Raw genomic sequence first — 7,926 nt, 5'->3', positions numbered from 1 at the left:
TAAACAGCAAAACAAAATGTTGATGCTTACCATGATCATAGATATGTTATTATTTTGTAGATGATATCATTTTGTAATTTTGACTATTAAAAGGAAATGGCGTAATCGTGGCGTGTTTGATCTGAGATGATCATCACTTATCCTCCTGAAGATGAATCCATCAGTAGTGTGATCATATGTGTACGGTTCATCCAAGCCATAAACACAGTGTTGCACATAACCGTGTGCTGTTAGATTAGCCCGGACCGCTGCTGGAGCTGGCTTCCAATCTTACTCTTATGTTCAATATTAAGCATTAAAAAAGATTTTTTACGGTATGCATACTGAGTTGCAGTTGGTGTCGTGTGTTTGCATATAAACTGTGACTGGCCTTAGTCAGAATGTCACTAACTCAGTGTAGTGTTGCATCGTTCATAGAAAAGTCCTGGATTATTATATTTAGCACTGGTCTATAATGAGCTTTAGTCTCTGTGGAGGTCAGCTGAGAGCTTTAAAGGGACAGTTCACCCAGAACGAAAATAGCCACCCTCGTGTCGTTTAGATGCTGTTTTATTTTACTTTATTTGTGAAACACAAATTTGAGATGTTAGGTAGAACGTCTCAGCTGCTCTCTTCCACAATATGAGAGTGGATGTGATTTGTTTGTTTCTGGAGCAGCAGATCAGCATATTATACTGATTTCTGAAGATCATGTGACACTGAAGACTGGAGGAATGATGCTGAAAATACAGCTGCGCATCACAGAAATACATTACAGTTTAACAGAGATTCACACAGAACACAGCTGGTTTACATTATAATAATATCTCACTGTTTTTACTGTATTTGTGATCAAATAAATGCATTCTTGATGAGCAGAAGAGACCTTGTTGAAAAACATTAACAAATCTTAATGACCGTTAAATGGTAGTGTAAGTATATTAAAATCTAGGCCGGTACGATAAGCCAACAATTATTTCAATCTTACAGCAGATAACTGATAAGTGGCCCATTTTATATTTCTATTCTGTTTTGTCTAAATAAATAAAAATGAAACACTAAAGACTAAAATCAATCTTTTTAATGCTAAAAGTGAATTTAGGCATCATGAGATTATAATGTAGAGTATGAAAATGGATCTTAATTTTGAGATTTGCTAAAATTACAGCAGTTACCACACACCACTCCTTACACAAGACCAGTGTTACTTTAGTATCATTGAGATGCTATTCTCATTGTTTTATTATATATTTTCCATTTAAATTTTAAAGTTTAGAATTTTTTTTTTTTTTTTTAATGAAATGTGTAATAATTTTTATTTCTTTATTTCAGGAATCAAAAAATATATATTTTTCATGGTTTTAGTTTTGGTCAAGGATAATAACCCTACACAAATCACTCTCCGTTTGGATGCAAAACAGAAGCTGGCACATTTGACCTAACGTCTACTTTCCACAGAAGAAGAGTGGCTAAGGTGGCTTTAAACGCACTTTTACCACAAAAATTGTTTAACATTTGTAGTTAGCTTTTCAATATCTCTAATATAACCTCCTGAAACCCTGCGTATGTTTAAAGGGACATGATCTCTGTGGAAACTCCTGTTCTTCCTCTTTTACTCTTCGCTTCGGTCAGAGTTTCCTCCGTTTAAACACACGCGATGCTTTATGAAGTAATGTGACATTTATTTGCACTTTATTCATTTAGTTGTCGCTGAAGTCATAACACAGTTCCTAAGCGTTATTTGTTGTGTTTGTGGGAAGATATTTAATTCTGTTTAGCCTGTCAGTCTCAGGTTTTTGTTAATGGCTCGCTCAAACGATCTGAGCTCTGTCTCGTCAGAAATCAAGGATTCATTTGCAGATGAATTCAGTCTGTGCTTGCAGGTTCGACCGCACCACGAATCAAACAGGAGTGAATAACGGTGCAAAGGCCTGTTTTTGAAGCTTACTTAACCCTGAAATGACTGTATGCTGATCTGAAATCTATGTAAGGAAAAAGCAGGTGCAAACTGTGCACTGTGCTGAATTGGGTTTATGACTCCGCATGCGTTTGTCCCTCGTGAAGCCTCTATAATGTGCTCCGATGAGGATTGTTGAAACTCAGAGCAGTTTGCTAATGAATCATTCAGAAGCTGTTTGCTCACAAATCAGATCACAGTGGCTCATGAACACGTTTGTGTGGAAGCTTGTTAGAATAAAAATATCAAAAGGTCATTGCAACTTTTTTCCTCACTATTGCAGCTTTACATCACATTTGCACCAATTCTCACTTTTTGTTTACATCTCACAATTCTCACTTTTTCTCTTAAATCTGGCAATTCTGAGAAAGTTCTTGTTCTCCCTTTTTTCTGGGAAGTTTAATTTCCCAGTTCTGCCTTTTTTAAATCAGGAAATGGGAGTTTACATCTGCATTCATTCTGATCAAAATCTTTTTCCCCGTAATTTGGAGTTTACATCTCACAATGCTGACATTTTTCCTCTGAATTTTTAGCTTAAATCTTACAATTCTGAGACGAAAAAAGGATAAAAGTTGTGAAACGTAAACTTCAAATTCAAAGATATAAACTTGCGTTACTGAGAAAATAGAATCGCAGTAACTTCAGGTTCTCTTGGTTCATTTGATCCGCACCAAAGAAGAAAACGATATATTTGGTCCTGGTCCGCTTCACTCTGGCGTTTTAGAGGCGTAGTGATACGTTCACAACACGATCGGTCGGGTTGAATGACGTTACGAAGCTACGAGAATACTTTTTGTGCACAAAGAAAACTAAAATAACGGCTTTATTCAACAATTCTTCTCCTCCGCCATTATCGAGAGCATCACGATGCTCGTAAACAAGGTGCAGCTCATGGAGAATCTTTGAATAAAGCCGTTATTTTTGTTTTCTCTGTGCACAAAAAGTATTCTCGTAGCTTGGTAACATTACGGTTGAGCCACTAGTGTCGCACGGACTGTTTTACTGATGTCCTTGCTATGTTTCTGGACCGGAGAACATTACGGTTGTGTTGCTGTCTCTGCAGGATCATCAGAAATATCTTCATTTGTGTCTGAAGATGAACGAAGGTCTTACGGGTTTGGAACGACACGAGGGCGAGTAATTAATGACAGAATTTACATTTTTGGCTGAACTATCCCTTTAACCCTAAAAAGGGCAGAACCATAAAGAGACATCAGAAAATAAATGTATTGCTATGTTTCACCTTATTGGGACTCAAATAATACAATTTCATGATTTATTTATTTATTTTCAAAACGTGACTTATTTTAATGTTTGATTTTGATCTTTGGAGGAATAAATTCCCTGTAATCAGAACAATGTTTATCAATGCTTGTAACAACATGGATGTAATTCCTGAACGCTCTGGAATACAGACCTACGCTTGGTCTCTCTTTAAAGAAGACACAAAGCAGATTATTGCTGAAGTGAAAGCATTTCAAAATTAAATAAAATAAAGTATAAAAAAGTTATAGAATTGTAAGTTTACGGTGAAGATAATGTAATACTCTATTTTTTATTTATATATAACATATTATATAAAGTATGTTGCACTTTAAAATGGCTATAAAATCAAAGCCATATGTCTAACCAAGTTATGTTCCAAATTTGAAGTTGATATCACAAAAATAGTGGTTCCTGTGAGATTTAGTTTGGGTGCTATACCAAAAATCACCAACTCTTTTGAATTATTTGATGCAGTTTTCTGTCACAAATCTATCATTTTCTGTCACAATATCACTGCTATTACAAAACAGTCACCAAATATAGAACCTTGACTGTCAGACTTTTCCAACGATATGTGTTTTGTCAAGATTACAAAAATGTGTTTTTATAAAACACAAGCCACAAAATCTCAGTCTATATATATATATATATATGTTTTAATATCTTGCTTTATACCCCTAAAAGGGCAATGTATCCCCTGAGATACAAACATTTAGAGACAGATTACAAAAAATGTAAGCATTTAATTCATAAAATGTCACTGTAAAGCTAATAATCTGATGCTGAACAACAGCTTTTTAAACAGGTAAGTCCCCTCCAACATGTGCAAATATGAACTAGATCAACGTTTTTCCCACGACAGCCGGCCGTGCAGGTTTAAATGCTGCCTGTGAGCCAAACACAGAATGTAGAAACTAACTCACCTCATCTAAATATTCACAACCTTTCAACACGAAACCAAGAAATGAGACCTACACTTTCCCTGCTTCTCTCCACAGCTCCCCCAGGATACATCGCTCCTTTTAGGGTTCAGTTGGTTTTATTATAATCACATGAAACTTTTCCTACAATTCTGAAGAGCTTAGTATCATTTATAAAACAGCAGGAACCAGCAGCTAGGCAATACACTTATTTATTCACATAGAAAAACACCGGAATAAAAAAAGAGGGCATCAGTATATCAGTGTCTGATGTGAAATGAACAGTGATGATTTGGGGTGTGCTGGTCAGTATCTCCTCTGCCGGGGACTGAAGACGGTGCTGGGGTCCCGGTCTCGCTCGCGCTGGCTCTCGGGTGATGAGGGCTTCTCCGCGCCGGCGGGCCGCTCTTTAGCGCTCTTGAACGACCCGGGCGCAGAATCTGCCCCTCCATCCTCCTGTGCCGCTTCATGTCCGACAGCACCTTGTCCAGCCGGGCCTCGCGCCTGACCGCGGAGCGAGCCGAGGATCCTGCAGAACACAGCTCAGCATCACTCACCAGATCGGCACACACCTGCGGAGAACAGCCGCGTTATACCTGGAGTCCTGCGGCGGCTCAGAAAAGAGTTCTTGGGAGTCGTCGTCTGTTCCTCGTCGAAATCAAATTCAGTTGGACTGAGAGCCCTGCAGAGCGTAGCAATAATCAATACATATTTACATCACATTATCATTTAATGTAACCATGTACAATATATGCACAGAAACGGGGTTTATATACGTAATTATAGAGTTACAATTTTAAGTCTCTTCTGCTCACCAAGGCTGCATTTATTTGATCACAAATATAGTTAAAAACTGAAATATTATTAGAATCTAAAACAGCTGTTTTCTATGTGAATCTCTGTTAGACTGTAATGTATTTCTGTGATGCGCAGCTGTATTTTCAGCATCATTCCTCCAGTCTTCAGTGTCACATGATCTTCAGAAATCAGTATAATATGCTGATCTGCTGCTATTAGTTAATAGCTGCTCAATTATTAATCACGGTTCATCATATCACTACTCAAACAGATGTACTGCTTGATATTTTTGTGATCTATTTTTTGCAGCATTCTTTGATGATTAGAAAGCTTTTATTTTTTTACATATAAATCTTCTGTAACATTATAAATGTCTTTAATGTCACTTTTGATCAATGTAACGTGTCCCTGCTGAATACAAGTACTCATTTCTTTTAGAAAAATCTTTTGAGTGGTAGGGTTTCCACAAAATATTACGTGATAATAATCAGAAGTGTTTCTAATAATCAGCATATTATACTGATTTCTGAAGATCATGTGACACTGAAGACTGGAGGAATGATGCTGAAAATACAGCTGCGCATCACAGAAATACATTACAGCTTAACAGAGATTCACATAGAACACAGCTGTTTTAGATTCTAGTAATATTTGACTGTTTTGACTGTGTTTTTGATCTAATAAATGCATCCTCTGTGAGCAGAAGAGCTTTGAGACACATGAAGAATGCAGAATGATGTGAGATGTATATCAGCGTATATCTGACGGACTTGCGCTGGTCCTCCTGCGGCTCCTGCGAGGCGTCTCCGTCTCTCTCAGGCGAGGGCGTGCGTGCAGGGGTCGGAGGTCGGCGTGGAAGCGGCTCCCACTTCAGCTCCAGCGGTTCTCCTTTAGCCAGGATCTGGTAGAGCCGCTTGATCTCGTGGGGCGGAGGCATCCAGCTCCTGGGCTCCTCCATCTCCTCGTCACTGTACGGGATCTCCCAGTCTCCGCTCATCTCTCCGTCCTCCTCCGCTTCTGCATCGCACACATTCAGAGTGGGGAGTAACTAGTCACATGTAACGGAATCACGTCATTTAATTACTAAATACATGGGTTGCACTTTATCTTAAGGTGTCCTTGTTACAGTGTAATTATACCTTAAAGCACTGAGTAATATTAATTAACCACGTGTCACAGACAGGTGTGGAGTGCGTACTTGTGTCGTCCTCTGCTGTAGCATCTTCATGCATCTCCTCGCTTCTTTCTGGCTCCTTTTCTTCCAGTTTTCCCGCAGTTTTCTCCTCCTCACGGACTCCCAGCGCCTCCTGCATCGCCTCTCCTGCGGGGAGCACAGCTCAAACGGCTGACTTCTACACACACTACATGGACAAAAGTATTGGCACCCTTCTAACGAGCAGGTCTGACTACTTCAGGCAGTTCCACGAGTTCAGCTCTTAATGTTGCAGCATATGATGCTATTCTAGGGAATTGTGTGCTTCTAACAGTTTGCACAGGACTCTTTTCTATTCTAACACAACGATGCTTCTGTGTATATTTTATTTTAAATGCAGATTTTGAGCCAAAACCTCATCACTTGTACATACATATGGACAAAAGCATTGGGACACCCCTTCTTTAGAACAGAGAAAGGCACTTCCAACACTGTGGCAACATAATTCATGTATTTCCACTCTGCTGCAACAGATTTGGAAGTGTCTAAACTGAATGCATCCATATGTACACGCCATCAGTGTTTAGCTGGAGATCTGCATTTAAAGTTCTTCCACACTGACTCAATCAATCATTTCTCTCTGAACCTTGTCTTACACACAGAGGCATTGTGTTAGAATAGAAAAGAGTCCTGTGCAAACTGTTAGAAGCACACAATTCCCTAGAATAGCATCATATGCTGCAACATTAAGAGCTGAACTCGTGGAACTGCCTGAAGTAGTCAGACCTGCTCGTTAGAAGGGTGCCAATACTTTTGTCCATGTAGTGTGCATCAGCTCCAGAACAGCTGCGGCTCGCTGAGCATCTTTCAGAAACATTCAGTATGGTTATTAATAATGCACAGAAATGAAGGGGAGGAGGCAAACTTACAGCTGTTTTCCCACTACTCTTCTAAACAGCTGCGCGGGATAATAAGAAGCATCAGAGTAAGATTATTATTTCAGAGAATAATACTCTATTCGTTATTACACTCATTCAGCGCTGTTGTTGATCTCGGCGCTCTGACGTCACTCGCCTCAGCACCCGGATGAGCGGATCCGCCCACAGCGCCACCGCGCGCTCGAAGGACAGACACACAGCCAGTGTTTTCCCGCGGAATACTTTAAAGAGGTCATGAACTGCCTTTGTTTTATTTTATTTTATTTCGTACTGTTCTCTGAGGTCCACTTATAATGTTATCAATATCTTTACATCAGTAATAGGCTATGTTCTGTCCTGTTTTTGAATTGTAGACTCGGAAGTAAACGCCCCCTGCTGTGATTGGCTAATAGTTGTGTGTGATTGACAGCTACAGCCTTCACAGACGGACGCTGCTGAGATTTAGCTCAAAAATGCATAAATACTCATATCAAACCATCTGTTTAACAGTCAAAGCAATAGTGATCACGTAATGAAAACAGTTATGCACACTTGTGTTGCGACAGATCCAATATAGCCTCAGTATCGGCTTTTAGTTTCAATCTTTCTGAAAATCCTGTGTCAAATTGTGTTTTGTTCGTAAACGAATCCACGGTGAAATGATGTGAACGAAAGACAGAGTTCTTACTAACGCGATCTGGATGTTCATTAAAAATAAACAACATTGGGATCAGAAGGAAAAGCAATGCAAACACTGTTTCTCCACAGCTTGGCACTGAACAGCAGGGCGGGGCTAAACAGGCAGAGATGTAGAATCAGTGGGCGGGGCTAAACAGGCAGAGATGTAGAATCAGTGGGCGGGGCTAAACGTGCAGGGATGTAGAATCAGTGGGCGGGGCTAAACGTGCAGTGATGTAGAAGCAGGGGGTGGGCATC

General features: G+C 39.6%; 1 pseudogene; it reads right to left on the bottom strand.

Annotated features, from left to right (window-relative positions):
* Positions 1 to 3,961: 3,961 nt before the first annotated feature.
* LOC107571771 (PAXIP1-associated glutamate-rich protein 1-like) lies at positions 3,962 to 7,197 on the bottom strand (annotated as a pseudogene).
* Positions 7,198 to 7,926: the final 729 nt, after the last annotated feature.

Source organism: Sinocyclocheilus grahami, unplaced genomic scaffold (genome assembly GCF_001515645.1).
Source record: "Sinocyclocheilus grahami isolate Dianchi unplaced genomic scaffold, SAMN03320097.WGS_v1.1 scaffold1648.1, whole genome shotgun sequence".
In the NCBI taxonomy this organism is placed as follows: Eukaryota; Metazoa; Chordata; class Actinopteri; order Cypriniformes; family Cyprinidae; genus Sinocyclocheilus; species Sinocyclocheilus grahami.
The sequence above is the reverse complement of the archived record's forward strand: the minus strand, read 5'-3'. Positions and strand labels throughout refer to the sequence as shown.